Below are 6593 nucleotides of genomic sequence, written 5' to 3'. Positions count from 1 at the left end.
AATGACCTATTATCAAACTTTTAGTTATTGTATACTATTTTCTGGGTCTTAGCGTGGCGATTTTTTAATATTTTAATTTTCAAGCGAGATATGAGCATTTTTAATTTTTGATATTTCACATACCCTTATTTTTCTCGAAAATGAAAATATCGAAAAATCGCCCACTCTATGACCCAAATAATGTTCTTACCTAAAAGTTTGATAATAGGTCGATTCACTCTAATATCAAAACTAAGAGCTCACTATTGAGAATAGTGAACGACAATTTCCTGTGTCGTGCGTGTGTAAGACAGAAACAACACCCACGGTGTAGCGTCATCTTATAGGGTCCGTATTACAATAGTTAAACTAATGTTAAACCGCGGAATTCGACTGGTAAAATTTAAACTATGATTGTAAAACGGGCCCTAAATGTCTAAGTCGGTTATAATAAACAAAGTATATAATAATTACTATTTAATTTATAGTTATTATTCAATATTAGATATAAAAATTGATAAAATATTTACTTCTGTCATACTATTTATTAGGTAAGACTTAATACTCAATAAAAACTTGAAAAACATCGTTTAGGTGTATAGCAGTTGATACAGGCAAAGTTCAAAATATTTTCAAAAGTTCATGAATATTTGGATAAACCTCTTTATCACAAACATCTAAAGCATGTAACCCAGAGGTGAATACAATGTTTTCAGTCACTAAAAATAAACCCATGCCCTATGGTAAATCTATAGTCTTCATGGTAATTTTGTTTTATTTACCGACTATTTATCGGGTTTATTATAAACACTCATGCATGAAAAATAATTCGCAGAGAATTCAAAAATATAGTATACCATACCACCATAAAGATATATGTTTTTATTTTCCGATATTTATGCCACGAACGACTAGTGTATAGTACCTATATCAAAGCAGAGAAATTTCCATGGCTAGAACATTTAGAAAACAGATATAGGTACCTACTTAAAACTTAAAAGTAGTATCACATTGAGAAATACAGAAAATAAGTAAACTTAATTTTACAAAAAAAAAGTTCAAGGGGAGGATCTATCCCCGTAAATACGCCACTGGCGTCCACTGCATACAGTATTTTTTTAAACAATCCAACGCCACGGTCGTGGCTCAAGCTAAGTAAAAAATAAATATTTAAACTGTGTAAAATACAGGTAAATTTATTATACGACATAACTAATTTTCTAATGCGTCAATTAACTCCAATTAAAACTCCAAAACATCAGAAATATTGTGTAGAACGTGCTTTTGTGAAAATCATCAAAATCGTACGTTTGTAAATTATGTTATAAATGGAAAAGTGCGAACTTTTTAATGAAAATTTATATTAAATTTAGAATCACGGTAGCCGTCGTCTTCGTCACAGTCGCATCAGCGTTCCCAATGTTACCAACAATATTACCGTTCTTATAGATTGTTGTATAAATACTCAATATTTAATAACGATACTAATTAATGATATCACAACAAAAACCCTTCGTAAACTACGTGTAAAAATGGATAAGTTATCTTTAAGCAATATAAAGATGTGATATGATGAATAAATGCTAAATATATTGAATTTAAGTAAACTTATTTTGTTTCAATAATTTATTTTCTTGGTAAGGAATTATTTAGAATAGTATATAAATATTATTAATAATATTTTTAAAATAATAACAAGTTATATTTCAATAGTTCTTCGCCATTCAATTATTTTTTTCATCGCCCTTTATTTCTTTTAAGAAATAATTCCTCGCCAAGTAAATAAATTATTGAAACAAAATAAGTTTATTTAAATTCGATATACTTAGCATTTATTCATGATATCACATCTATATATTGCTTAAAGATCTCATAATTTTTTTTAACTTACCCATTTTTACACGTAGTTTACGAAGGGTTTCTGTTGTGATAATATTATATTCAAACTCTTTTGTTAGACGGCGCATTGTCTAGGCAATATAGCTACACCGATATGTAGAAATATAATATTATGTTCTGGATTATTGGAATTTAGTTATTACATACTAGCTGTCTGGCCAGACGTTGCCCGTGCCGACAAAGAATTTATTGTTGTTTTTTATAAATATATTTGTTAAAAAATGTTATACCAAAAGTCTACCTATTATAATAGTAATAGAAACACGAAAGAGCTTAAAAATACTTTATTTATTTAAGAAGACACTGCGCCCGCAATCATGAGTTGTCTCCGTCTTAGAAAGCAAAAACTATTTTGTCGAGGGAAGGAACCGAGAAGGCTCAGTAATAACTAAGAAACGAAATTTTCGCCACATAAAAAGGAGAACTTTAGCTGTGAAATATTGTTTTTTATTTTTTCGATATCATAACTAAAAAAGTTATTGAAGTTTAAAAAGCACAAAAAATAATGGATTTTGAAACACTAAGGACTTTTTTCGTATAAATTATATCAAAAAAATAAAAACGACATTTCACAGATAATCTTCTAAACTATAATATTGTATATCAATTTGGAGTCTTAACTACAGCCTGAATGGTGCTATGTCGCGCAAAACAGTTTTTGCTATGTTGTACATTAGTAAGACGGAGACAACACTATAAATGCATATATATATATATGTGTTATTAGTAAGATACCTCAAGTTTAGTTTACTTATTTGGTCTTGTAATTACTCAAAATATATGAATAGTCTTGATAATATCCAATATAAGTTTTTGAAGAGAATTGCTTATGTCTCCAATATACATATCATTGGAGATACCGTTAACATTGTTGAAAACTTGTTGAGCCTGTAAGTATAAAACGTAAATTAACAGATGTTATGTTGGTTTACGATATTTTGAACAACCTCATTGACTGTCCTGATTTACTATCTAAAATTGGTTTCCGTATACTAAGTAGAAGCACAAGATACTTAGATAGTTAGATCTATTCGTAGTTCCTAATTATAATACCTATAGTGAAAATGTTAATTTTTTTCAAAAGCTTTTGTTTTGGATAATAAGATTTTCACCAAATAAGATATTTTGCACTTCCCCGCAATATATTTAGATTTAAGGCTTTAGAATTAATAAAATTATTATGATGATTTAATAAATTATTGTGATGATAAAATAATACTATATAGGTCTTGTATATTATACATTCTGTAACAATAAATGAAAAAATAAATAATATGTAACCAATGACAACCCTATAAATCAACAAAAAATATATTCTGTTTTCGTGAGTTGAAAAATAATTCCTGTTTGAACTACTTTTTAGCTATATATGTAACCATAGAAATTGAAAAAATAAACTATAAAGACCCTCTGAGTCTCAAGGAATCTACACAGGGCCGTCTCTAGGGCAGAGCGAGCGGGGCCCTCACCCTGGGCCCCGTGCCTTCACCAATTGGATAGGCCCCGCTTTTGTAGATACAATAAAATAGTCAAGTTAATGAGAAAAAAATTATTATTTATATATTTTTATACCTTCAATTTTGAAATTTATACTACCAATACTACCTTCTTATATTAATTGACGTCAGTCGTCAAATAAATGTATCGCATTTTAAACGAGTTAATACGATTAAAATTCAATTTTCAAAGTTGAAAATGATGAAAATCTTCAAAGCGCTCTGTCCCAAAAAAAGGCACCAACTTAGCTATAATATTTATGGAAAAAAATGCTGACTAACTAAAATGTATATTTATAATTACATTTTAGATTCTGAGTGGAACGATGAATGTATTGATTTTACAATGATGTGTGTTTTTTTTTTAATTTTTTTTTTAATTTTTTTTTGTGTCTGTCATCGCCTTTTAGGACAGTAAAAGTACTTGGATTTTCTTCAACAGTATCTTTTCTGATGGGAAAGTGAATCTAGTTGATACTTTGGGGGGGTCAAAAGTAAAAATTATTGTTGGTGTATTGGGCAGGTCAAAATTCCGAGTAATTTTCAAAAGCGCCGTGAAAAACAAAAGAAAAATTAAGAAAAGACGGGAATTTTTACGCAAAATATGTTTTCGAGAAAATTGATTTTGGTTTTTGGTGCAACTCTTAAATAAATGACCGTAGGTACATGAAATTTTGACTGAATGTTTATATTAGCATTGTCTATACACCATAACATTTTCCAAATATTTTGACTCTTTTTGAGCTGTTTACGGACATTTTCAGTTTTCATTTTTTTTAGTTTTTTTTTTCTATAAATATCAATACAATTTTATTTGTTGGTTAAAAAAGCTTGAAAATTTAATAGAAAGCTCCTAGTATATTTTTTCAATGGCAGATGAAAAAAATTAAAAATCCATAATCACAATTTTTTTTATAAGCATCTATAGTTCAAATATTTAGAAAATACTTATAAATTAGGAACATTTTCAAATTATTTTGAGTTGGATATTCATGAAAAATTTTCTTTTTAAATCTAATATTTTAAAATGTAATACTAGATTCCTCATAATATTGTCTACCTTTATCAAAAAAAAAAAATGTCTACAAGAAAGTCAAAGTAAATTATGAACGTTTGAAATTCATATTTTTACAACATATGATATTCGCTTGATTTCTCATGTGACGATTTTCTTATTTAATTGTAATTAAAAAACGAATGACTGTAGATATTTGAAAATTTCACTGAATGTTAATATTTTCATTTTCTATACACCATAAAATTTTGAAAATATTTTGACTCTTTTTGAGCTGTTCACGGACATTCTCAGTTTTAATTTTGTTTAGTTTTTTTTCTATAAATATCAATAAAATTTTGTTTGTTGGGTAAAAAAGTGTAAAAATGTAATGCAAGGCTCCTGATATATTGTTACAATAGCAGTTGAAAAATATTAAAAATACATAGGCACATTTTGACCCGGAGGAGAAGTATTGGCGCCGGAGGAGAAGTATTGGCATCCGGATGAGGAGAAGTATTGGCAAAATTGGTTCCTTCTCCGGTCCTCGATATCATGGAAAAAAAGGCACATTTTGACAAAAATTTATCAAATTTAAAATTGAATAATTATTTTGTAGTTAAAAATTTATAAAATGTTCAACTTTTAAATCTAAGGATTGAAAATTTAAAACAAAATTCCACGTAAGTAGTTGATTCTGTTCCCAAAAAATCTAAAAAATACATAGGCACAGTTTATTTTATACTCATTTTAAGTTCAAATTTGGACAAAATTACATATTAAAAAACCTAAAGTAACTATTTTAGTTATTTTGTTGTTATTGTGTAATATTATTCTTGGGAACTTGAAACTTCTAAAGTATACTATCATATATCTATGATAGTATCACCGGTTTGTTGTACCTAATGGATATGTGATATGATTAATTTGGAATTTATTATAGGTACCGATTATAGGTCAATTTTTTTTTTTTTAATACCCTAGATATAAGTAGTAGGTTTATATGTATTTATATAACCAAAAGTATGTATTTATACAATAAAAATATGTACATAAATATGTGTTAAAGAATTCAAAATATATATTATCGAAAAAAAAAATAATAATTAATAATATAATAAAATGTAATATAAATGTATATTTATCTAATTATATTGATTACAAACATTAATTAATATTCATTTTTAAATTTTCGAATCCAAAAGATCGCCGATATTGTCATAAAATCTTAATAATAATTAATAATAAAATAAAATGTAATAAAAAATGCATATTTATCTATAGTTATCTAATTATCTTGATTACAATTAATAATAACCTGCACTTTTAAATTTTCGAATTCAATAGATCGTCGATATAATATATAGTCATGATAACCTTTCAATTATTCTAAATCTGAAGAAAAGACATTAAAACAGTATAATTGTATAAATATGTGATAAAGAATTGAATAATTGTGAAATATGTAAAAACATGTATTTATGACAAAATATGTAAAAATATGTAAAATCAAATATAGCTCGTTTTATCAAAAATATTGTGAAACAAATTTATCACTTGCCGAAATTAGTTTATCATGTCTCAGGGAATATTTGTATTTACATATAAATCCGATCCCTAGCTATAAGTAGGTATATAATAATATGTCTTATACCTAGACTGACATACCGTCTCCGCTCAGTTTTTCTTATACAATAATATTATATTATATAATGCAAATTTAATACCATCCATTATACAGTGACCCACTTGTAACTTACTGTACAGCAGAGCGACATCCACTTACCCACCTTTTTATTGACACATTTGCTAATTTAAGGCGTAGGAAGGTTAATTTATAATACATTTGATTCTGAGCGGAGCGAACAATTTTATTGATTCTACAATAATGTGTGTGTTTTTTCTGTTTTGTAAGGCACATTTTGGGTGATAAAAGTGCTCCGATTTCAGAGATCAACATTTTAACTGATAGAAAAGTGAAACTAGTTGATATTTTGGGAAGTCAAAATTAAAAATTTCAAGTATTTTTAATTTTTATACAAGACCAATTTTTGAAAAAATCGATTTTATTAACTGATAGAATTTTCCATTAAACATTTTCTCAATATTTTAGAGCGTTATGAGCCCTTGAGAAATTTTTCCGTTTTTCTAAATTTTTTTTAAATTATTCATGATAAAATCTTTTTTATTTAGTAAGAAATCTTGAAAATGTAATGATAGGTTCC

This window comes from Acyrthosiphon pisum, chromosome A1 (genome assembly GCF_005508785.2).
Source record: "Acyrthosiphon pisum isolate AL4f chromosome A1, pea_aphid_22Mar2018_4r6ur, whole genome shotgun sequence".
Taxonomy (NCBI): domain Eukaryota; kingdom Metazoa; phylum Arthropoda; class Insecta; order Hemiptera; family Aphididae; genus Acyrthosiphon; species Acyrthosiphon pisum.
Note: the sequence above shows the minus strand (reverse complement) of the source record.